Here is a 24009-nt window from a genome sequence, read left to right as displayed (position 1 = left end):
GACTCTCATCCTGAAGTCAGGGTCCAGATCCCCTCCCCCACACTTTTCTTTTGCAGAATGCATCTTCTCTTAACCATGTCTTAATGTAACTTTCGCTGTCTGGATAGGTTAGAATGAAAAAAAGATACTCGTGTTAAATTAATCGGATTGCAGCACACGAGTGAATGGGAGGTGCTGTTCAACCGGCAAGTTTGGAAGGGCGAACGGGGAAACGACGGAGAGATGGTGGGTGCGAGAGTGACAGCAATGGGGGAGCACGGTCGATAGATTGCAAGAAATGGAAGAAAGAAAAATGTAAAAGTGGTGCATATCTGAATAAGTGAGAGGCAGCAGGTGTGCAGACGAGTGAGTGAACGGTGTTTGTACTGTTCGGTGCGGGGTTCAGGCCAATTGTGGACCAGTGGAAATTCTGCGAATCGGATCTGCCTGTATGTAGCAACTGAAGGAAAAGGTGACACAAAACCGGCATGCCTGCCCGGTTTACTGCTGTTGGTGAAGCGACGAAATTCAGAAATGTCGCAATATCTGGCAGCGGTCGGATTCGAACCCACGCCCCCGAAGAGACTGGAGCCTAAATCCAGCGCCTTAGACCGCTCGGCCACGCTACCACATCCAGCCGTTACGCAATCTGAAACTAGTACCTGGTGATTGAAATGTGGCATGGTCTTGTAAATACCAGGGGAAACAAAAGGAAATTAAATTCGTGGACGGCAAACTCACTTCTGATGCAACCCAGTAGATCAGAAGAAGCTACGTGTTCACAGGGCAACTCTAATAAATAGACGTTTGCTGGAACACAACCATTGTAAATTTCATTCATAATTTATCCCTGTTGTTTATTGCAAGCAGGAAGTTGGTGTAAGTAAAGTGTGATAAAAATAAGTGCGTTTGATTGTTGCTAGCAATGGAGGATTTTATTGCTGGTGTAAATAAGAATGCGACTAGCAGAGGATGGTTTCGATCCATCGACCTCTGGGTTATGGGCCCAGCACGCTTCCGCTGCGCCACTCTGCTTTCGGCTGGTGGGGGATCCCGGCTGGTGCTTAGGTTCCGATGCCTCACAGGCCTGTGTGTTAGCGAGACGAATGTCAGCATCCAGGCTGTGTTGAAAACTATAGCATGGCCCTCAAACCACCCAGAGACCCGGACCCCGCAGCACCCGTGTTTGCAGGCTCACCTGGCTGCACAATGTCACAAGGACACTCAGTATTACACCACCGACAATGGGACGGACACAAAAGGACACAGAAAAAACCGGAGAGAGTCTTTCTGGCCATGCAAAGGGAGGGACAGAGAAAGACACTGCGGAAACCAAAGAGAGAGAGAGAGACAGACAGACAGACCGAATAACACGAAGCACAGACAGAGACTGAGGGAAAACCGAGACTGCGAGAGAAACAGAGAGGGAGGTAGACAGACAGGGAAACGGAGACTGAGATGAAGAGAGAGACATGCATGAAGGTGCGTTCTGCTGTGTAAACAAATTCCCTGTAGTGTAAAAATGTTCCCTGTTATATAAAATTGTTCCCTCTTGTGTAAAGATGGTCGCTGTTGTGTACAGATTCTCCCTGTTTTTTTAGAGGTTTTGTGTGCTTTGTAAAGATGTCCGCTATTGAGTAATGTGTTTCCTGTTGTGTAAAGGTACTCCGTGTTGTGTAACGGTGTTCCGTTTTGTGTGGAGGTATTCCCTGTAGTGTAAAGGCCAAGAGCATCATCTGGTGCTGGCGACGCGGCGCTGCAGGAATGCGTTGAGAGAAAGGGGAAGGCCAAGGCTGCTGCAACTTTGCAGCATTTGCAGCTTCTGTTGGTGCGAATAAAGTGTTTTGAAAGTTGTGTTGCAGGTTCTTGTGTTTATTGCAAGAAGGAAGTTGCTGTACGTAAAGCATAAAGTGTGATAAAAAACCTGAAGCATTGAGCCTGAAATTTTGCATAATTCTAAGAGGAGAGAACAATAGGAATAATGTGCCCTCCTAATCACATCTTCCTCAGACTAATGCTATGAAAAACACATCTGACTCTCATCCTGAAGTCAGGGTCCAGATCCCCTCCCCCACACTTTTCTTTTGCAGAATGCATCTTCTCTTAACCATGTCTTAATGTAACTTTCGCTGTCTGGATAGGTTAGAATGAAAAAAAGATACTCGTGTTAAATTAATCGGATTGCAGCACACGAGTGAATGGGAGGTGCTGTTCAACCGGCAAGTTTGGAAGGGCGAACGGGGAAACGACGGAGAGATGGTGGGTGCGAGAGTGACAGCAATGGGGGAGCACGGTCGATAGATTGCAAGAAATGGAAGAAAGAAAAATGTAAAAGTGGTGCATATCTGAATAAGTGAGAGGCAGCAGGTGTGCAGACGAGTGAGTGAACGGTGTTTGTACTGTTCGGTGCGGGGTTCAGGCCAATTGTGGACCAGTGGAAATTCTGCGAATCGGATCTGCCTGTATGTAGCAACTGAAGGAAAAGGTGACACAAATCCGGCATGCCTGCCCGGTTTACTGCTGTTGGTGAAGCGACGAAATTTAGAAATGTCGCAATATCTGGCAGCGGTGGGATTCGAACCCACGCCCCCGAAGAGACTGGAGCCTAAATCCAGCGCCTTAGACCGCTCGGCCACGCTACCACATCCAGCCGTTACGCAATCTGAAACTAGTACCTGGTGATTGAAATGTGGCATGGTCTTGTCAATACCAGGGGAAACAAAAGGAAATTAAATTCGTGGACGGCAAACTCACTTCTGATGCAACCCAGTAGATCAGAAGAAGCTACGTGTTCACAGGGCAACTCTAATAAATAGACGTTTGCTGGAACACAACCATTGTAAATTTCATTCATAATTTATCCCTGTTGTGTATTGCAAGCAGGAAGTTGGTGTAAGTAAAGTGTGATAAAAATAAGTGCGTTTGATTGTTGTTAGCAATGGAGGATTTTATTGCTGGTGTAAATAAGAATGCGACTAGCAGAGGATGGTTTCGATCCATCGACCTCTGGGTTATGGGCCCAGCACGCTTCCGCTGCGCCACTCTGCTTTCGGCTGGTGGGGGATCCCGGCTGGTGCTTAGGTTCCGATGCCTCACAGGCCTGTGTGTTAGCGAGACGAATGTCAGCATCCAGGCTGTGTTGAAAACTATAGCATGGCCCTCAAACCACCCAGAGACCCGGACCCCGCAGCACCCGTGTTTGCAGGCTCACCTGGCTGCACAATGTCACAAGGACACTCAGTATTACACCACCGACAATGGGACGGACACAAAAGGACACAGAAAAAACCGGAGAGGGTCTTTCTGGCCATGCAAAGGGAGGGACAGAGAAAGACACTGCGGAAACCAAAGAGAGAGAGAGAGACAGACAGACAGACCGAATAACACGAAGCAGAGACAGAGACTGAGGGAAAACCGAGACTGCGAGAGAAACAGAGAGGGAGGTAGACAGACAGGGAAACGGAGACTGAGATGAAGAGAGAGACATGCATGAAGGTGCGTTCTGCTGTGTAAACAAATTCCCTGTAGTGTAAAAATGTTCCCTGTTATATAAAATTGTTCCCTCTTGTGTAAAGATGGTCGCTGTTGTGTACAGATTCTCCCTGTTTTTTTAGAGGTTTTGTGTGCTTTGTAAAGATGTCCGCTATTGAGTAATGTGTTTCCTGTTGTGTAAAGGTACTCCGTGTTGTGTAACGGTGTTCCGTTTTGTGTGGAGGTATTCCCTGTAGTGTAAAGGCCAAGAGCATCATCTGGTGCTGGCGACGCGGCGCTGCAGGAATGCGTTGAGAGAAAGGGGAAGGCCAAGGCTGCTGCAACTTTGCAGCATTTGCAGCTTCTGTTGGTGCGAATAAAGTGTTTTGAAAGTTGTGTTGCAGGTTCTTGTGTTTATTGCAAGAAGGAAGTTGCTGTAAGTAAAGCATAAAGTGTGATAAAAAACCTGACGCATTGAGCCTGAAATTTTGCATAATTCTAAGAGGAGAGAACAATAGGAATAATGTGCCCTCCTAATCACATCTTCCTCAGACTAATGCTATGAAAAACACATCTGACTCTCATCCTGAAGTCAGGGTCCAGATCCCCTCCCCCACACTTTTCTTTTGCAGAATGCATCTTCTCTTAACCATGTCTTAATGTAACTTTCGCTGTCTGGATAGGTTAGAATGAAAAAAAGATACTCGTGTTAAATTAATCGGATTGCAGCACACGAGTGAATGGGAGGTGCTGTTCAACCGGCAAGTTTGGAAGGGCGAACGGGGAAACGACGGAGAGATGGTGGGTGCGAGAGTGACAGCAATGGGGGAGCACGGTCGATAGATTGCAAGAAATGGAAGAAAGAAAAATGTAAAAGTGGTGCATATCTGAATAAGTGAGAGGCAGCAGGTGTGCAGACGAGTGAGTGAACGGTGTTTGTACTGTTCGGTGCGGGGTTCAGGCCAATTGTGGACCAGTGGAAATTCTGCGAATCGGATCTGCCTGTATGTAGCAACTGAAGGAAAAGGTGACACAAAACCGGCATGCCTGCCCGGTTTACTGCTGTTGGTGAAGCGACGAAATTCAGAAATGTCGCAATATCTGGCAGCGGTCGGATTCGAACCCACGCCCCCGAAGAGACTGGAGCCTAAATCCAGCGCCTTAGACCGCTCGGCCACGCTACCACATCCAGCCGTTACGCAATCTGAAACTAGTACCTGGTGATTGAAATGTGGCATGGTCTTGTAAATACCAGGGGAAACAAAAGGAAATTAAATTCGTGGACGGCAAACTCACTTCTGATGCAACCCAGTAGATCAGAAGAAGCTACGTGTTCACAGGGCAACTCTAATAAATAGACGTTTGCTGGAACACAACCATTGTAAATTTCATTCATAATTTATCCCTGTTGTTTATTGCAAGCAGGAAGTTGGTGTAAGTAAAGTGTGATAAAAATAAGTGCGTTTGATTGTTGCTAGCAATGGAGGATTTTATTGCTGGTGTAAATAAGAATGCGACTAGCAGAGGATGGTTTCGATCCATCGACCTCTGGGTTATGGGCCCAGCACGCTTCCGCTGCGCCACTCTGCTTTCGGCTGGTGGGGGATCCCGGCTGGTGCTTAGGTTCCGATGCCTCACAGGCCTGTGTGTTAGCGAGACGAATGTCAGCATCCAGGCTGTGTTGAAAACTATAGCATGGCCCTCAAACCACCCAGAGACCCGGACCCCGCAGCACCCGTGTTTGCAGGCTCACCTGGCTGCACAATGTCACAAGGACACTCAGTATTACACCACCGACAATGGGACGGACACAAAAGGACACAGAAAAAACCGGAGAGAGTCTTTCTGGCCATGCAAAGGGAGGGACAGAGAAAGACACTGCGGAAACCAAAGAGAGAGAGAGAGACAGACAGACAGACCGAATAACACGAAGCACAGACAGAGACTGAGGGAAAACCGAGACTGCGAGAGAAACAGAGAGGGAGGTAGACAGACAGGGAAACGGAGACTGAGATGAAGAGAGAGACATGCATGAAGGTGCGTTCTGCTGTGTAAACAAATTCCCTGTAGTGTAAAAATGTTCCCTGTTATATAAAATTGTTCCCTCTTGTGTAAAGATGGTCGCTGTTGTGTACAGATTCTCCCTGTTTTTTTAGAGGTTTTGTGTGCTTTGTAAAGATGTCCGCTATTGAGTAATGTGTTTCCTGTTGTGTAAAGGTACTCCGTGTTGTGTAACGGTGTTCCGTTTTGTGTGGAGGTATTCCCTGTAGTGTAAAGGCCAAGAGCATCATCTGGTGCTGGCGACGCGGCGCTGCAGGAATGCGTTGAGAGAAAGGGGAAGGCCAAGGCTGCTGCAACTTTGCAGCATTTGCAGCTTCTGTTGGTGCGAATAAAGTGTTTTGAAAGTTGTGTTGCAGGTTCTTGTGTTTATTGCAAGAAGGAAGTTGCTGTACGTAAAGCATAAAGTGTGATAAAAAACCTGAAGCATTGAGCCTGAAATTTTGCATAATTCTAAGAGGAGAGAACAATAGGAATAATGTGCCCTCCTAATCACATCTTCCTCAGACTAATGCTATGAAAAACACATCTGACTCTCATCCTGAAGTCAGGGTCCAGATCCCCTCCCCCACACTTTTCTTTTGCAGAATGCATCTTCTCTTAACCATGTCTTAATGTAACTTTCGCTGTCTGGATAGGTTAGAATGAAAAAAAGATACTCGTGTTAAATTAATCGGATTGCAGCACACGAGTGAATGGGAGGTGCTGTTCAACCGGCAAGTTTGGAAGGGCGAACGGGGAAACGACGGAGAGATGGTGGGTGCGAGAGTGACAGCAATGGGGGAGCACGGTCGATAGATTGCAAGAAATGGAAGAAAGAAAAATGTAAAAGTGGTGCATATCTGAATAAGTGAGAGGCAGCAGGTGTGCAGACGAGTGAGTGAACGGTGTTTGTACTGTTCGGTGCGGGGTTCAGGCCAATTGTGGACCAGTGGAAATTCTGCGAATCGGATCTGCCTGTATGTAGCAACTGAAGGAAAAGGTGACACAAATCCGGCATGCCTGCCCGGTTTACTGCTGTTGGTGAAGCGACGAAATTTAGAAATGTCGCAATATCTGGCAGCGGTGGGATTCGAACCCACGCCCCCGAAGAGACTGGAGCCTAAATCCAGCGCCTTAGACCGCTCGGCCACGCTACCACATCCAGCCGTTACGCAATCTGAAACTAGTACCTGGTGATTGAAATGTGGCATGGTCTTGTCAATACCAGGGGAAACAAAAGGAAATTAAATTCGTGGACGGCAAACTCACTTCTGATGCAACCCAGTAGATCAGAAGAAGCTACGTGTTCACAGGGCAACTCTAATAAATAGACGTTTGCTGGAACACAACCATTGTAAATTTCATTCATAATTTATCCCTGTTGTGTATTGCAAGCAGGAAGTTGGTGTAAGTAAAGTGTGATAAAAATAAGTGCGTTTGATTGTTGTTAGCAATGGAGGATTTTATTGCTGGTGTAAATAAGAATGCGACTAGCAGAGGATGGTTTCGATCCATCGACCTCTGGGTTATGGGCCCAGCACGCTTCCGCTGCGCCACTCTGCTTTCGGCTGGTGGGGGATCCCGGCTGGTGCTTAGGTTCCGATGCCTCACAGGCCTGTGTGTTAGCGAGACGAATGTCAGCATCCAGGCTGTGTTGAAAACTATAGCATGGCCCTCAAACCACCCAGAGACCCGGACCCCGCAGCACCCGTGTTTGCAGGCTCACCTGGCTGCACAATGTCACAAGGACACTCAGTATTACACCACCGACAATGGGACGGACACAAAAGGACACAGAAAAAACCGGAGAGGGTCTTTCTGGCCATGCAAAGGGAGGGACAGAGAAAGACACTGCGGAAACCAAAGAGAGAGAGAGAGACAGACAGACAGACCGAATAACACGAAGCAGAGACAGAGACTGAGGGAAAACCGAGACTGCGAGAGAAACAGAGAGGGAGGTAGACAGACAGGGAAACGGAGACTGAGATGAAGAGAGAGACATGCATGAAGGTGCGTTCTGCTGTGTAAACAAATTCCCTGTAGTGTAAAAATGTTCCCTGTTATATAAAATTGTTCCCTCTTGTGTAAAGATGGTCGCTGTTGTGTACAGATTCTCCCTGTTTTTTTAGAGGTTTTGTGTGCTTTGTAAAGATGTCCGCTATTGAGTAATGTGTTTCCTGTTGTGTAAAGGTACTCCGTGTTGTGTAACGGTGTTCCGTTTTGTGTGGAGGTATTCCCTGTAGTGTAAAGGCCAAGAGCATCATCTGGTGCTGGCGACGCGGCGCTGCAGGAATGCGTTGAGAGAAAGGGGAAGGCCAAGGCTGCTGCAACTTTGCAGCATTTGCAGCTTCTGTTGGTGCGAATAAAGTGTTTTGAAAGTTGTGTTGCAGGTTCTTGTGTTTATTGCAAGAAGGAAGTTGCTGTAAGTAAAGCATAAAGTGTGATAAAAAACCTGACGCATTGAGCCTGAAATTTTGCATAATTCTAAGAGGAGAGAACAATAGGAATAATGTGCCCTCCTAATCACATCTTCCTCAGACTAATGCTATGAAAAACACATCTGACTCTCATCCTGAAGTCAGGGTCCAGATCCCCTCCCCCACACTTTTCTTTTGCAGAATGCATCTTCTCTTAACCATGTCTTAATGTAACTTTCGCTGTCTGGATAGGTTAGAATGAAAAAAAGATACTCGTGTTAAATTAATCGGATTGCAGCACACGAGTGAATGGGAGGTGCTGTTCAACCGGCAAGTTTGGAAGGGCGAACGGGGAAACGACGGAGAGATGGTGGGTGCGAGAGTGACAGCAATGGGGGAGCACGGTCGATAGATTGCAAGAAATGGAAGAAAGAAAAATGTAAAAGTGGTGCATATCTGAATAAGTGAGAGGCAGCAGGTGTGCAGACGAGTGAGTGAACGGTGTTTGTACTGTTCGGTGCGGGGTTCAGGCCAATTGTGGACCAGTGGAAATTCTGCGAATCGGATCTGCCTGTATGTAGCAACTGAAGGAAAAGGTGACACAAAACCGGCATGCCTGCCCGGTTTACTGCTGTTGGTGAAGCGACGAAATTCAGAAATGTCGCAATATCTGGCAGCGGTCGGATTCGAACCCACGCCCCCGAAGAGACTGGAGCCTAAATCCAGCGCCTTAGACCGCTCGGCCACGCTACCACATCCAGCCGTTACGCAATCTGAAACTAGTACCTGGTGATTGAAATGTGGCATGGTCTTGTAAATACCAGGGGAAACAAAAGGAAATTAAATTCGTGGACGGCAAACTCACTTCTGATGCAACCCAGTAGATCAGAAGAAGCTACGTGTTCACAGGGCAACTCTAATAAATAGACGTTTGCTGGAACACAACCATTGTAAATTTCATTCATAATTTATCCCTGTTGTTTATTGCAAGCAGGAAGTTGGTGTAAGTAAAGTGTGATAAAAATAAGTGCGTTTGATTGTTGCTAGCAATGGAGGATTTTATTGCTGGTGTAAATAAGAATGCGACTAGCAGAGGATGGTTTCGATCCATCGACCTCTGGGTTATGGGCCCAGCACGCTTCCGCTGCGCCACTCTGCTTTCGGCTGGTGTGGGATCCCGGCTGGTGCTTAGGTTCCGATGCCTCACAGGCCTGTGTGTTAGCGAGACGAATGTCAGCATCCAGGCTGTGTTGAAAACTATAGCATGGCCCTCAAACCACCCAGAGACCCGGACCCCGCAGCACCCGTGTTTGCAGGCTCACCTGGCTGCACAATGTCACAAGGACACTCAGTATTACACCACCGACAATGGGACGGACACAAAAGGACACAGAAAAAACCGGAGAGGGTCTTTCTGGCCATGCAAAGGGAGGGACAGAGAAAGACACTGCGGAAACCAAAGAGAGAGAGAGAGACAGACAGACAGACCGAATAACACGAAGCAGATACAGAGACTGAGGGAAAACCGAGACTGCGAGAGAAACAGAGAGGGAGGTAGACAGACAGGGAAACGGAGACTGAGATGAAGAGAGAGACATGCATGAAGGTGCGTTCTGCTGTGTAAACAAATTCCCTGTAGTGTAAAAATGTTCCCTGTTATATAAAATTGTTCCCTCTTGTGTAAAGATGGTCGCTGTTGTGTACAGATTCTCCCTGTTTTTTTAGAGGTTTTGTGTGCTTTGTAAAGATGTCCGCTATTGAGTAATGTGTTTCCTGTTGTGTAAAGGTACTCCGTGTTGTGTAACGGTGTTCCGTTTTGTGTGGAGGTATTCCCTGTAGTGTAAAGGCCAAGAGCATCATCTGGTGCTGGCGACGCGGCGCTGCAGGAATGCGTTGAGAGAAAGGGGAAGGCCAAGGCTGCTGCAACTTTGCAGCATTTGCAGCTTCTGTTGGTGCGAATAAAGTGTTTTGAAAGTTGTGTTGCAGGTTCTTGTGTTTATTGCAAGAAGGAAGTTGCTGTAAGTAAAGCATAAAGTGTGATAAAAACCTGACGCATTGAGCCTGAAATTTTGCATAATTCTAAGAGGAGAGAACAATAGGAATAATGTGCCCTCCTAATCACATCTTCCTCAGACTAATGCTATGAAAAACACATCTGACTCTCATCCTGAAGTCAGGGTCCAGATCCCCTCCCCCACACTTTTCTTTTGCAGAATGCATCTTCTCTTAACCATGTCTTAATGTAACTTTCGCTGTCTGGATAGGTTGAATGAAAAAAAGATACTCGTGTTAAATTAATCGGATTGCAGCACACGAGTGAATGGGAGGTGCTGTTCAACCGGCAAGTTTGGAAGGGCGAACGGGGAAACGACGGAGAGATGGTGGGTGCGCGAGGGACAGCAATGGGGGAGCACGGTCGATAGATTGCAAGAAATGGAAGAAAGAAAAATGTAAAAGTGGTGCATATCTGAATAAGTGAGAGGCAGCAGGTGTGCAGACGAGTGAGTGAACGGTGTTTGTACTGTTCGGTGCGGGGTTCAGGCCAATTGTGGACCAGTGGAAATTCTGCGAATCGGATCTGCCTGCATGTAGCAACTGAAGGAAAAGGTGACACAAAACCGGCATGCCTGCCCGGTTTACTGCTGTTGGTGAAGCGACGAAATTTAGAAATGTCGCAATATCTGGCAGCGGTGGGATTCGAACCCACGCCCCCGAAGAGACTGGAGCCTAAATCCAGCGCCTTAGACCGCTCGGCCACGCTACCACATCCAGCCGTTACGCAATCTGAAACTAGTACCTGGTGATTGAAATGTGGCATGGTCTTGTCAATACCAGGGGAAACAAAAGGAAATTAAATTCGTGGACGGCAAACTCACTTCTGATGGAACCCAGTAGATCAGAAGAAGCTACGTGTTCACAGGGCAACTCTAATAAATAGACGTTTGCTGGAACACAACCATTGTAAATTTCATTCATAATTTATCCCTGTTGTGTATTGCAAGCAGGAAGTTGGTGTAAGTAAAGTGTGATAAAAATAAGTGCGTTTGATTGTTGCTAGCAATGGAGGATTTTATTGCTGGTGTAAATAAGAATGCGACTAGCAGAGGATGGTTTCGATCCATCGACCTCTGGGTTATGGGCCCAGCACGCTTCCGCTGCGCCACTCTGCTTTCGGCTGGTGGGGGATCCCGGCTGGTGCTTAGGTTCCGATGCCTCACAGGCCTGTGTGTTAGCGAGACGAATGTCAGCATCCAGGCTGTGTTGAAAACTATAGCATGGCCCTCAAACCACCCAGAGACCCGGACCCCGCAGCACCCGTGTTTGCAGGCTCACTTGGCTGCACAATGTCACAAGGACACTCAGTATTACACCACCGACAATGGGACGGTCACAAAAGGACACAGAAAAAACCGGAAAGGGTCTTTCTGGCCATACAAAGGGAGGGACAGAGAAAGACACTGCGGAAACCAAATAGAGAGAGACAGACAGACAGACAGACCGAATAACACGAAGCAGAGACAGAGACTGAGGGAAAACCGAGACTGCAAGAGAAACAGAGAGGGAGGTAGACAGACAGGGAAACGGAGACTGAGATGAAGAGAGAGACATGCATGAAGGTGCGTTCTGCTGTGTAAACAAATTCCCTGTAGTGTAAAAATGTTCCCTGTTATATAAAATTGTTCCCTCTTGTGTAAAGATGGTCGCTGTTGTGTACAGATTCTCCCTGTTTTTTTAGAGGTTTTGTGTGCTTTGTAAAGATGTCCGCTATTGAGTAATGTGTTTCCTGTTGTGTAAAGGTACTCCGTGTTGTGTAACGGTGTTCCGTTTTGTGTGGAGGTATTCCCTGTAGTGTAAAGGCCAAGAGCATCATCTGGTGCTGGCGACGCGGCGCTGCAGGAATGCGTTGAGAGAAAGGGGAAGGCCAAGGCTGCTGCAACTTTGCAGCATTTGCAGCTTCTGTTGGTGCGAATAAAGTGTTTTGAAAGTTGTGTTGCAGGTTCTTGTGTTTATTGCAAGAAGGAAGTTGCTGTAAGTAAAGCATAAAGTGTGATAAAAACCTGACGCATTGAGCCTGAAATTTTGCATAATTCTAAGAGGAGAGAACAATAGGAATAATGTGCCCTCCTAATCACATCTTCCTCAGACTAATGCTATGAAAAACACATCTGACTCTCATCCTGAAGTCAGGGTCCAGATCCCCTCCCCCACACTTTTCTTTTGCAGAATGCATCTTCTCTTAACCATGTCTTAATGTAACTTTCGCTGTCTGGATAGGTTAGAATGAAAAAAAGATACTCGTGTTAAATTAATCGGATTGCAGCACACGAGTGAATGGGAGGTGCTGTTCAACCGGCAAGTTTGGAAGGGCGAACGGGGAAACGACGGAGAGATGGTGGGTGCGCGAGGGACAGCAATGGGGGAGCACGGTCGATAGATTGCAAGAAATGGAAGAAAGAAAAATGTAAAAGTGGTGCATATCTGAATAAGTGAGAGGCAGCAGGTGTGCAGACGAGTGAGTGAACGGTGTTTGTACTGTTCGGTGCGGGGTTCAGGCCAATTGTGGACCAGTGGAAATTCTGCGAATCGGATCTGCCTGCATGTAGCAACTGAAGGAAAAGGTGACACAAAACCGGCATGCCTGCCCGGTTTACTGCTGTTGGTGAAGCGACGAAATTTAGAAATGTCGCAATATCTGGCAGCGGTGGGATTCGAACCCACGCCCCCGAAGAGACTGGAGCCTAAATCCAGCGCCTTAGACCGCTCGGCCACGCTACCACATCCAGCCGTTACGCAATCTGAAACTAGTACCTGGTGATTGAAATGTGGCATGGTCTTGTCAATACCAGGGGAAACAAAAGGAAATTAAATTCGTGGACGGCAAACTCACTTCTGATGGAACCCAGTAGATCAGAAGAAGCTACGTGTTCACAGGGCAACTCTAATAAATAGACGTTTGCTGGAACACAACCATTGTAAATTTCATTCATAATTTATCCCTGTTGTGTATTGCAAGCAGGAAGTTGGTGTAAGTAAAGTGTGATAAAAATAAGTGCGTTTGATTGTTGCTAGCAATGGAGGATTTTATTGCTGGTGTAAATAAGAATGCGACTAGCAGAGGATGGTTTCGATCCATCGACCTCTGGGTTATGGGCCCAGCACGCTTCCGCTGCGCCACTCTGCTTTCGGCTGGTGGGGGATCCCGGCTGGTGCTTAGGTTCCGATGCCTCACAGGCCTGTGTGTTAGCGAGACGAATGTCAGCATCCAGGCTGTGTTGAAAACTATAGCATGGCCCTCAAACCACCCAGAGACCCGGACCCCGCAGCACCCGTGTTTGCAGGCTCACTTGGCTGCACAATGTCACAAGGACACTCAGTATTACACCACCGACAATGGGACGGTCACAAAAGGACACAGAAAAAACCGGAAAGGGTCTTTCTGGCCATACAAAGGGAGGGACAGAGAAAGACACTGCGGAAACCAAATAGAGAGAGACAGACAGACAGACAGACCGAATAACACGAAGCAGAGACAGAGACTGAGGGAAAACCGAGACTGCAAGAGAAACAGAGAGGGAGGTAGACAGACAGGGAAACGGAGACTGAGATGAAGAGAGAGACATGCATGAAGGTGCGTTCTGCTGTGTAAACAAATTCCCTGTAGTGTAAAAATGTTCCCTGTTATATAAAATTGTTCCCTCTTGTGTAAAGATGGTCGCTGTTGTGTACAGATTCTCCCTGTTTTTTTAGAGGTTTTGTGTGCTTTGTAAAGATGTCCGCTATTGAGTAATGTGTTTCCTGTTGTGTAAAGGTACTCCGTGTTGTGTAACGGTGTTCCGTTTTGTGTGGAGGTATTCCCTGTAGTGTAAAGGCCAAGAGCATCATCTGGTGCTGGCGACGCGGCGCTGCAGGAATGCGTTGAGAGAAAGGGGAAGGCCAAGGCTGCTGCAACTTTGCAGCATTTGCAGCTTCTGTTGGTGCGAATAAAGTGTTTTGAAAGTTGTGTTGCAGGTTCTTGTGTTTATTGCAAGAAGGAAGTTGCTGTAAGTAAAGCATAAAGTGTGATAAAAACCTGACGCATTGAGCCTGAAATTTTGCATAATTCTAAGAGGAGAGAACAATAGGAATAATGTGCCCTCCTAATCACATCTTCCTCAGACTAATGCTATGAAAAACACATCTGACTCTCATCCTGAAGTCAGGGTCCAGATCCCCTCCCCCACACTTTTCTTTTGCAGAATGCATCTTCTCTTAACCATGTCTTAATGTAACTTTCGCTGTCTGGATAGGTTAGAATGAAAAAAAGATACTCGTGTTAAATTAATCGGATTGCAGCACACGAGTGAATGGGAGGTGCTGTTCAACCGGCAAGTTTGGAAGGGCGAACGGGGAAACGACGGAGAGATGGTGGGTGCGCGAGGGACAGCAATGGGGGAGCACGGTCGATAGATTGCAAGAAATGGAAGAAAGAAAAATGTAAAAGTGGTGCATATCTGAATAAGTGAGAGGCAGCAGGTGTGCAGACGAGTGAGTGAACGGTGTTTGTACTGTTCGGTGCGGGGTTCAGGCCAATTGTGGACCAGTGGAAATTCTGCGAATCGGATCTGCCTGCATGTAGCAACTGAAGGAAAAGGTGACACAAAACCGGCATGCCTGCCCGGTTTACTGCTGTTGGTGAAGCGACGAAATTTAGAAATGTCGCAATATCTGGCAGCGGTGGGATTCGAACCCACGCCCCCGAAGAGACTGGAGCCTAAATCCAGCGCCTTAGACCGCTCGGCCACGCTACCACATCCAGCCGTTACGCAATCTGAAACTAGTACCTGGTGATTGAAATGTGGCATGGTCTTGTCAATACCAGGGGAAACAAAAGGAAATTAAATTCGTGGACGGCAAACTCACTTCTGATGCAACCCAGTAGATCAGAAGAAGCTACGTGTTCACAGGGCAACTCTAATAAATAGACGTTTGCTGGAACACAACCATTGTAAATTTCATTCATAATTTATCCCTGTTGTGTATTGCAAGCAGGAAGTTGGTGTAAGTAAAGTGTGATAAAAATAAGTGCGTTTGATTGTTGCTAGCAATGGAGGATTTTATTGCTGGTGTAAATAAGAATGCGACTAGCAGAGGATGGTTTCGATCCATCGACCTCTGGGTTATGGGCCCAGCACGCTTCCGCTGCGCCACTCTGCTTTCGGCTGGTGGGGGATCCCGGCTGGTGCTTAGGTTCCGATGCCTCACAGGCCTGTGTGTTAGCGAGACGAATGTCAGCATCCAGGCTGTGTTGAAAACTATAGCATGGCCCTCAAACCACCCAGAGACCCGGACCCCGCAGCACCCGTGTTTGCAGGCTCACTTGGCTGCACAATGTCACAAGGACACTCAGTATTACACCACCGACAATGGGACGGTCACAAAAGGACACAGAAAAAACCGGAAAGGGTCTTTCTGGCCATACAAAGGGAGGGACAGAGAAAGACACTGCGGAAACCAAAGAGAGAGAGACAGACAGACAGACAGACCGAATAACACGAAGCAGAGACAGAGACTGAGGGAAAACCGAGACTGCAAGAGAAACAGAGAGGGAGGTAGACAGACAGGGAAACGGAGACTGAGATGAAGAGAGAGACATGCATGAAGGTGCGTTCTGCTGTGTAAACAAATTCCCTGTAGTGTAAAAATGTTCCCTGTTATATAAAATTGTTCCCTCTTGTGTAAAGATGGTCGCTGTTGTGTACAGATTCTCCCTGTTTTTTAGAGGTTTTGTGTGCTTTGTAAAGATGTCCGCTATTGAGTAATGTGTTTCCTGTTGTGTAAAGGTACTCCGTGTTGTGTAACGGTGTTCCGTTTTGTGTGGAGGTATTCCCTGTAGTGTAAAGGCCAAGAGCATCATCTGGTGCTGGCGACGCGGCGCTGCAGGAATGCGTTGAGAGAAAGGGGAAGGCCAAGGCTGCTGCAACTTTGCAGCATTTGCAGCTTCTGTTGGTGCGAATAAAGTGTTTTGAAAGTTGTGTTGCAGGTTCTTGTGTTTATTGCAAGAAGGAAGTTGCTGTAAGTAAAGCATAAAGTGTGATAAAAACCTGACGCATTGAGCCTGAAATTTTGCATAATTCTAAGAGGAGAGAACAATAGGAATAATGTGCCCTCCTAATCACATCTTCCTCAGACTAATGCTATGAAAAACACATCTGACTCTCATCCTGAAGTCAGGGTCCAGATCCCCTCCCCCACACTTTTCTTTTGCAGAATGCATCTTCTCTTAACCATGTCTTAATGTAACTTTCGCTGTCTGGATAGGTTAGAATGAAAAAAAGATACTCGTGTTAAATTAATCGGATTGCAGCACACGAGTGAATGGGAGGTGCTGTTCAACCGGCAAGTTTGGAAGGGCGAACGGGGAAACGACGGAGAGATGGTGGGTGCGCGAGGGACAGCAATGGGGGAGCACGGTCGATAGATTGCAAGAAATGGAAGAAAGAAAAATGTAAAAGTGGTGCATATCTGAATAAGTGAGAGGCAGCAGGTGTGCAGACGAGTGAGTGAACGGTGTTTGTACTGTTCGGTGCGGGGTTCAGGCCAATTGTGGACCAGTGGAAATTCTGCGAATCGGATCTGCCTGCATGTAGCAACTGAAGGAAAAGGTGACACAAAACCGGCATGCCTGCCCGGTTTACTGCTGTTGGTGAAGCGACGAAATTTAGAAATGTCGCAATATCTGGCAGCGGTGGGATTCGAACCCACGCCCCCGAAGAGACTGGAGCCTAAATCCAGCGCCTTAGACCGCTCGGCCACGCTACCACATCCAGCCGTTACGCAATCTGAAACTAGTACCTGGTGATTGAAATGTGGCATGGTCTTGTCAATACCAGGGGAAACAAAAGGAAATTAAATTCGTGGACGGCAAACTCACTTCTGATGCAACCCAGTAGATCAGAAGAAGCTACGTGTTCACAGGGCAACTCTAATAAATAGACGTTTGCTGGAACACAACCATTGTAAATTTCATTCATAATTTATCCCTGTTGTGTATTGCAAGCAGGAAGTTGGTGTAAGTAAAGTGTGATAAAAATAAGTGCGTTTGATTGTTGCTAGCAATGGAGGATTTTATTGCTGGTGTAAATAAGAATGCGACTAGCAGAGGATGGTTTCGATCCATCGACCTCTGGGTTATGGGCCCAGCACGCTTCCGCTGCGCCACTCTGCTTTCGGCTGGTGGGGGATCCCGGCTGGTGCTTAGGTTCCGATGCCTCACAGGCCTGTGTGTTAGCGAGACGAATGTCAGCATCCAGGCTGTGTTGAAAACTATAGCATGGCCCTCAAACCACCCAGAGACCCGGACCCCGCAGCACCCGTGTTTGCAGGCTCACTTGGCTGCACAATGTCACAAGGACACTCAGTATTACACCACCGACAATGGGACGGTCACAAAAGGACACAGAAAAAACCGGAAAGGGTCTTTCTGGCCATACAAAGGGAGGGACAGAGAAAGACACTGCGGAAACCAAAGAGAGAGAGACAGACAGACAGACAGACCGAATAACACGAAGCAGAGACAGAGACTGAGGGAAAACCGAGACTGCAAGAGAAACAGAGAGGGAGGTAGACAGACAGGGAAACGGAGACTGAGATGAAGAGAGAGACATGCATGAAGGTGCGTTCTGCTGTGTAAACAAATTCCCTGTAGTGTAAAAATGTTCCCTGTTATATAAAATTGTTCCCTCTTGTGTAAAGATGGTCGCTGTTGTGTACAGATTCTCCCTGTTTTTTAGAGGTTTTGTGTGCTTTGTAAAGATGTCCGCTATTGAGTAATGTGTTTCCTGTTGTGTAAAGGTACTCCGTGTTGTGTAACGGTGTTCCGTTTTGTGTGGAGGTATTCCCTGTAGTGTAAAGGCCAAGAGCATCATCTGGTGCTGGCGACGCGGCGCTGCAGGAATGCGTTGAGAGAAAGGGGAAGGCCAAGGCTGCTGCAACTTTGCAGCATTTGCAGCTTCTGTTGGTGCGAATAAAGTGTTTTGAAAGTTGTGTTGCAGGTTCTTGTGTTTATTGCAAGAAGGAAGTTGCTGTAAGTAAAGCATAAAGTGTGATAAAAACCTGACGCATTGAGCCTGAAATTTTGCATAATTCTAAGAGGAGAGAACAATAGGAATAATGTGCCCTCCTAATCACATCTTCCTCAGACTAATGCTATGAAAAACACATCTGACTCTCATCCTGAAGTCAGGGTCCAGATCCCCTCCCCCACACTTTTCTTTTGCAGAATGCATCTTCTCTTAACCATGTCTTAATGTAACTTTCGCTGTCTGGATAGGTTAGAATGAAAAAAAGATACTCGTGTTAAATTAATCGGATTGCAGCACACGAGTGAATGGGAGGTGCTGTTCAACCGGCAAGTTTGGAAGGGCGAACGGGGAAACGACGGAGAGATGGTGGGTGCGCGAGGGACAGCAATGGGGGAGCACGGTCGATAGATTGCAAGAAATGGAAGAAAGAAAAATGTAAAAGTGGTGCATATCTGAATAAGTGAGAGGCAGCAGGTGTGCAGACGAGTGAGTGAACGGTGTTTGTACTGTTCGGTGCGGGGTTCAGGCCAATTGTGGACCAGTGGAAATTCTGCGAATCGGATCTGCCTGCATGTAGCAACTGAAGGAAAAGGTGACACAAAACCGGCATGCCTGCCCGGTTTACTGCTGTTGGTGAAGCGACGAAATTTAGAAATGTCGCAATATCTGGCAGCGGTGGGATTCGAACCCACGCCCCCGAAGAGACTGGAGCCTAAATCCAGCGCCTTAGACCGCTCGGCCACGCTACCACATCCAGCCGTTACGCAATCTGAAACTAGTACCTGGTGATTGAAATGTGGCATGGTCTTGTCAATACCAGGGGAAACAAAAGGAAATTAAATTCGTGGACGGCAAACTCACTTCTGATGCAACCCAGTAGATCAGAAGAAGCTACGTGTTCACAGGGCAACTCTAATAAATAGACGTTTGCTGGAACACAACCATTGTAAATTTCATTCATAATTTATCCCTGTTGTGTATTGCAAGCAGGAAGTTGGTGTAAGTAAAGTGTGATAAAAATAAGTGCGTTTGATTGTTGCTAGCAATGGAGGATTTTATTGCTGGTGTAAATAAGAATGCGACTAGCAGAGGATGGTTTCGATCCATCGACCTCTGGGTTATGGGCCCAGCACGCTTCCGCTGCGCCACTCTGCTTTCGGCTGGTGGGGGATCCCGGCTGGTGCTTAGGTTCCGATGCCTCACAGGCCTGTGTGTTAGCGAGACGAATGTCAGCATCCAGGCTGTGTTGAAAACTATAGCATGGCCCTCAAACCACCCAGAGACCCGGACCCCGCAGCACCCGTGTTTGCAGGCTCACTTGGCTGCACAATGTCACAAGGACACTCAGTATTACACCACCGACAATGGGACGGTCACAAAAGGACACAGAAAAAACCGGAAAGGGTCTTTCTGGCCATACAAAGGGAGGGACAGAGAAAGACACTGCGGAAACCAAATAGAGAGAGACAGACAGACAGACAGACCGAATAACACGAAGCAGAGACAGAGACTGAGGGAAAACCGAGACTGCAAGAGAAACAGAGAGGGAGGTAGACAGACAGGGAAACGGAGACTGAGATGAAGAGAGAGACATGCATGAAGGTGCGTTCTGCTGTGTAAACAAATTCCCTGTAGTGTAAAAATGTTCCCTGTTATATAAAATTGTTCCCTCTTGTGTAAAGATGGTCGCTGTTGTGTACAGATTCTCCCTGTTTTTTTAGAGGTTTTGTGTGCTTTGTAAAGATGTCCGCTATTGAGTAATGTGTTTCCTGTTGTGTAAAGGTACTCCGTGTTGTGTAACGGTGTTCCGTTTTGTGTGGAGGTATTCCCTGTAGTGTAAAGGCCAAGAGCATCATCTGGTGCTGGCGACGCGGCGCTGCAGGAATGCGTTGAGAGAAAGGGGAAGGCCAAGGCTGCTGCAACTTTGCAGCATTTGCAGCTTCTGTTGGTGCGAATAAAGTGTTTTGAAAGTTGTGTTGCAGGTTCTTGTGTTTATAGCAAGAAGGAAGTTGCTGTAAGTAAAGCATAAAGTGTGATAAAGAACCTGACGCATTGAGCCTGAAATTTTGCATAATTCTAAGAGGAGAGAACAATAGGAATAATGTGCCCTCCTAATCACATCTTCCTCAGACTAATGCTATGAAAAACACATCTGACTCTCATCCTGAAGTCAGGGTCCAGATCCCCTCCCCCACACTTTTCTTTTGCAGAATGCATCTTCTCTTAACCATGTCTTAATGTAACTTTCGCTGTCTGGATAGGTTAGAATGAAAAAAAGATACTCGTGTTAAATTAATCGGATTGCAGCACACGAGTGAATGGGAGGTGCTGTTCAACCGGCAAGTTTGGAAGGGCGAACGGGGAAACGACGGAGAGATGGTGGGTGCGCGAGGGACAGCAATGGGGGAGCACGGTCGATAGATTGCAAGAAATGGAAGAAAGAAAAATGTAAAAGTGGTGCATATCTGAATAAGTGAGAGGCAGCAGGTGTGCAGACGAGTGAGTGAACGGTGTTTGTACTGTTCGGTGCGGGGTTCAGGCCAATTGTGGACCAGTGGAAATTCTGCGAATCGGATCTGCCTGCATGTAGCAACTGAAGGAAAAGGTGACACAAAACCGGCATGCCTGCCCGGTTTACTGCTGTTGGTGAAGCGACGAAATTTAGAAATGTCGCAATATCTGGCAGCGGTGGGATTCGAACCCACGCCCCCGAAGAGACTGGAGCCTAAATCCAGCGCCTTAGACCGCTCGGCCACGCTACCACATCCAGCCGTTACGCAATCTGAAACTAGTACCTGGTGATTGAAATGTGGCATGGTCTTGTCAATACCAGGGGAAACAAAAGGAAATTAAATTCGTGGACGGCAAACTCACTTCTGATGCAACCCAGTAGATCAGAAGAAGCTACGTGTTCACAGGGCAACTCTAATAAATAGACGTTTGCTGGAACACAACCATTGTAAATTTCATTCATAATTTATCCCTGTTGTGTATTGCAAGCAGGAAGTTGGTGTAAGTAAAGTGTGATAAAAATAAGTGCGTTTGATTGTTGCTAGCAATGGAGGATTTTATTGCTGGTGTAAATAAGAATGCGACTAGCAGAGGATGGTTTCGATCCATCGACCTCTGGGTTATGGGCCCAGCACGCTTCCGCTGCGCCACTCTGCTTTCGGCTGGTGGGGGATCCCGGCTGGTGCTTAGGTTCCGATGCCTCACAGGCCTGTGTGTTAGCGAGACGAATGTCAGCATCCAGGCTGTGTTGAAAACTATAGCATGGCCCTCAAACCACCCAGAGACCCGGACCCCGCAGCACCCGTGTTTGCAGGCTCACTTGGCTGCACAATGTCACAAGGACACTCAGTATTACACCACCGACAATGGGACGGTCACAAAAGGACACAGAAAAAACCGGAAAGGGTCTTTCTGGCCATACAAAGGGAGGGACAGAGAAAGACACTGCGGAAACCAAATAGAGAGAGACAGACAGACAGACAGACCGAATAACACGAAGCAGAGACAGAGACTGAGGGAAAACCGAGACTGCAAGAGAAACAGAGAGGGAGGTAGACAGACAGGGAAACGGAGACTGAGATGAAGAGAGAGACATGCATGAAGGTGCGTTCTGCTGTGTAAACAAATTCCCTGTAGTGTAAAAATGTTCCCTGTTATATAAAATTGTTCCCTCTTGTGTAAAGATGGTCGCTGTTGTGTACAGATTCTCCCTGTTTTTTTAGAGGTTTTGTGTGCTTTGTAAAGATGTCCGCTATTGAGTAATGTGTTTCCTGTTGTGTAAAGGTACTCCGTGTTGTGTAACGGTGTTCCGTTTTGTGTGGAGGTATTCCCTGTAGTGTAAAGGCCAAGAGCATCATCTGGTGCTGGCGACGCGGCGCTGCAGGAATGCGTTGAGAGAAAGGGGAAGGCCAAGGCTGCTGCAACTTTGCAGCATTTGCAGCTTCTGTTGGTGCGAATAAAGTGTTTTGAAAGTTGTGTTGCAGGTTCTTGTGTTTATAGCAAGAAGGAAGTTGCTGTAAGTAAAGCATAAAGTGTGATAAAGAACCTGACGCATTGAGCCTGAAATTTTGCATAATTCTAAGAGGAGAGAACAATAGGAATAATGTGCCCTCCTAATCACATCTTCCTCAGACTAATGCTATGAAAAACACATCTGACTCTCATCCTGAAGTCAGGGTCCAGATCCCCTCCCCCACACTTTTCTTTTGCAGAATGCATCTTCTCTTAACCATGTCTTAATGTAACTTTCGCTGTCTGGATAGGTTAGAATGAAAAAAAGATACTCGTGTTAAATTAATCGGATTGCAGCACACGAGTGAATGGGAGGTGCTGTTCAACCGGCAAGTTTGGAAGGGCGAACGGGGAAACGACGGAGAGATGGTGGGTGCGCGAGGGACAGCAATGGGGGAGCACGGTCGATAGATTGCAAGAAATGGAAGAAAGAAAAATGTAAAAGTGGTGCATATCTGAATAAGTGAGAGGCAGCAGGTGTGCAGACGAGTGAGTGAACGGTGTTTGTACTGTTCGGTGCGGGGTTCAGGCCAATTGTGGACCAGTGGAAATTCTGCGAATCGGATCTGCCTGCATGTAGCAACTGAAGGAAAAGGTGACACAAAACCGGCATGCCTGCCCGGTTTACTGCTGTTGGTGAAGCGACGAAATTTAGAAATGTCGCAATATCTGGCAGCGGTGGGATTCGAACCCACGCCCCCGAAGAGACTGGAGCCTAAATCCAGCGCCTTAGACCGCTCGGCCACGCTACCACATCCAGCCGTTACGCAATCTGAAACTAGTACCTGGTGATTGAAATGTGGCATGGCCTTGTCAATACCAGGGGAAACAAAAGGAAATTAAATTCGTGGACGGCAAACTCACTTCTGATGCAACCCAGTAGATCAGAAGAAGCTACGTGTTCACAGGGCAACTCTAATAAATAGACGTTTGCTGGAACACAACCATTGTAAATTTCATTCATAATTTATCCCTGTTGTGTATTGCAAGCAGGAAGTTGGTGTAAGTAAAGTGTGATAAAAATAAGTGCGTTTGATTGTTGCTAGCAATGGAGGATTTTATTGCTGGTGTAAATAAGAATGCGACTAGCAGAGGATGGTTTCGATCCATCGACCTCTGGGTTATGGGCCCAGCACGCTTCCGCTGCGCCACTCTGCTTTCGGCTGGTGGGGGATCCCGGCTGGTGCTTAGGTTCCGATGCCTCACAGGCCTGTGTGTTAGCGAGACGAATGTCAGCATCCAGGCTGTGTTGAAAACTATAGCATGGCCCTCAAACCACCCAGAGACCCGGACCCCGCAGCACCCGTGTTTGCAGGCTCACTTGGCTGCACAATGTCACAAGGACACTCAGTATTACACCACCGACAATGGGACGGTCACAAAAGGACACAGAAAAAACCGGAAAGGGTCTTTCTGGCCATACAAAGGGAGGGACAGAGAAAGACACTGCGGAAACCAAAGAGAGAGAGACAGACAGACAGACAGACCGAATAACACGAAGCAGAGACAGAGACTGAGGGAAAACCGAGACTGCAAGAGAAACAGAGAGGGAGGTAGACAGACAGGGAAACGGAGACTGAGATGAAGAGAGAGACATGCATGAAGGTGCGTTCTGCTGTGTAAACAAATTCCCTGTAGTGTAAAAATGTTCCCTGTTATATAAAATTGTTCCCTCTTGTGTAAAGATGGTCGCTGTTGTGTACAGATTCTCCCTGTTTTTTTAGAGGTTTTGTGTGCTTTGTAAAGATGTCCGCTATTGAGTAATGTGTTTCCTGTTGTGTAAAGGTACTCCGTGTTGTGTAACGGTGTTCCGTTTTGTGTGGAGGTATTCCCTGTAGTGTAAAGGCCAAGAGCATCATCTGGTGCTGGCGACGCGGCGCTGCAGGAATGCGTTGAGAGAAAGGGGAAGGCCAAGGCTGCTGCAACTTTGCAGCATTTGCAGCTTCTGTTGGTGCGAATAAAGTGTTTTGAAAGTTGTGTTGCAGGTTCTTGTGTTTATTGCAAGAAGGAAGTTGCTG

General features: G+C 47.2%; 12 non-coding genes across 12 annotated transcripts; all 12 read right to left on the bottom strand.

Moving 5' to 3' along the window:
• Positions 1-526: 526 nt before the first annotated feature.
• trnal-uag (transfer RNA leucine (anticodon UAG)) lies at positions 527-608 on the bottom strand. Its single transcript has one exon. It is a non-coding gene; the product is annotated as a tRNA-Leu (tRNA).
• A 1931-nt stretch (positions 609-2539) lies between these two features.
• On the bottom strand, positions 2540-2621 carry trnal-uag (transfer RNA leucine (anticodon UAG)). The gene has a single exon. It is a non-coding gene; the product is annotated as a tRNA-Leu (tRNA).
• A 1931-nt stretch (positions 2622-4552) lies between these two features.
• trnal-uag (transfer RNA leucine (anticodon UAG)) lies at positions 4553-4634 on the bottom strand. Its single transcript has one exon. It is a non-coding gene; the product is annotated as a tRNA-Leu (tRNA).
• Positions 4635-6565: 1931 nt separating this feature from the next.
• trnal-uag (transfer RNA leucine (anticodon UAG)) lies at positions 6566-6647 on the bottom strand. The gene has a single exon. It is a non-coding gene; the product is annotated as a tRNA-Leu (tRNA).
• Positions 6648-8578: 1931 nt separating this feature from the next.
• trnal-uag (transfer RNA leucine (anticodon UAG)) lies at positions 8579-8660 on the bottom strand. The gene has a single exon. It is a non-coding gene; the product is annotated as a tRNA-Leu (tRNA).
• Positions 8661-10589: 1929 nt separating this feature from the next.
• Positions 10590-10671, bottom strand: trnal-uag (transfer RNA leucine (anticodon UAG)). The gene has a single exon. It is a non-coding gene; the product is annotated as a tRNA-Leu (tRNA).
• Positions 10672-12601: 1930 nt separating this feature from the next.
• trnal-uag (transfer RNA leucine (anticodon UAG)) lies at positions 12602-12683 on the bottom strand. The gene has a single exon. It is a non-coding gene; the product is annotated as a tRNA-Leu (tRNA).
• A 1930-nt stretch (positions 12684-14613) lies between these two features.
• trnal-uag (transfer RNA leucine (anticodon UAG)) lies at positions 14614-14695 on the bottom strand. The gene has a single exon. It is a non-coding gene; the product is annotated as a tRNA-Leu (tRNA).
• A 1929-nt stretch (positions 14696-16624) lies between these two features.
• Positions 16625-16706, bottom strand: trnal-uag (transfer RNA leucine (anticodon UAG)). The gene has a single exon. It is a non-coding gene; the product is annotated as a tRNA-Leu (tRNA).
• A 1929-nt stretch (positions 16707-18635) lies between these two features.
• Positions 18636-18717, bottom strand: trnal-uag (transfer RNA leucine (anticodon UAG)). The gene has a single exon. It is a non-coding gene; the product is annotated as a tRNA-Leu (tRNA).
• Positions 18718-20648: 1931 nt separating this feature from the next.
• trnal-uag (transfer RNA leucine (anticodon UAG)) lies at positions 20649-20730 on the bottom strand. The gene has a single exon. It is a non-coding gene; the product is annotated as a tRNA-Leu (tRNA).
• A 1931-nt stretch (positions 20731-22661) lies between these two features.
• Positions 22662-22743, bottom strand: trnal-uag (transfer RNA leucine (anticodon UAG)). Its single transcript has one exon. It is a non-coding gene; the product is annotated as a tRNA-Leu (tRNA).
• Between the last annotated feature and the right edge of the window lie 1266 nt (positions 22744-24009).

The sequence above is a fragment of the Somniosus microcephalus genome, unplaced genomic scaffold (assembly GCF_052327205.1).
Source record: "Somniosus microcephalus isolate GS21.2 unplaced genomic scaffold, FLI_Smic_1.0 unresolved_chr3, whole genome shotgun sequence".
In the NCBI taxonomy this organism is placed as follows: Eukaryota; Metazoa; Chordata; class Chondrichthyes; order Squaliformes; family Somniosidae; genus Somniosus; species Somniosus microcephalus.
Note: the sequence above shows the minus strand (reverse complement) of the source record. Positions and strands in the feature narration are given on the sequence as shown.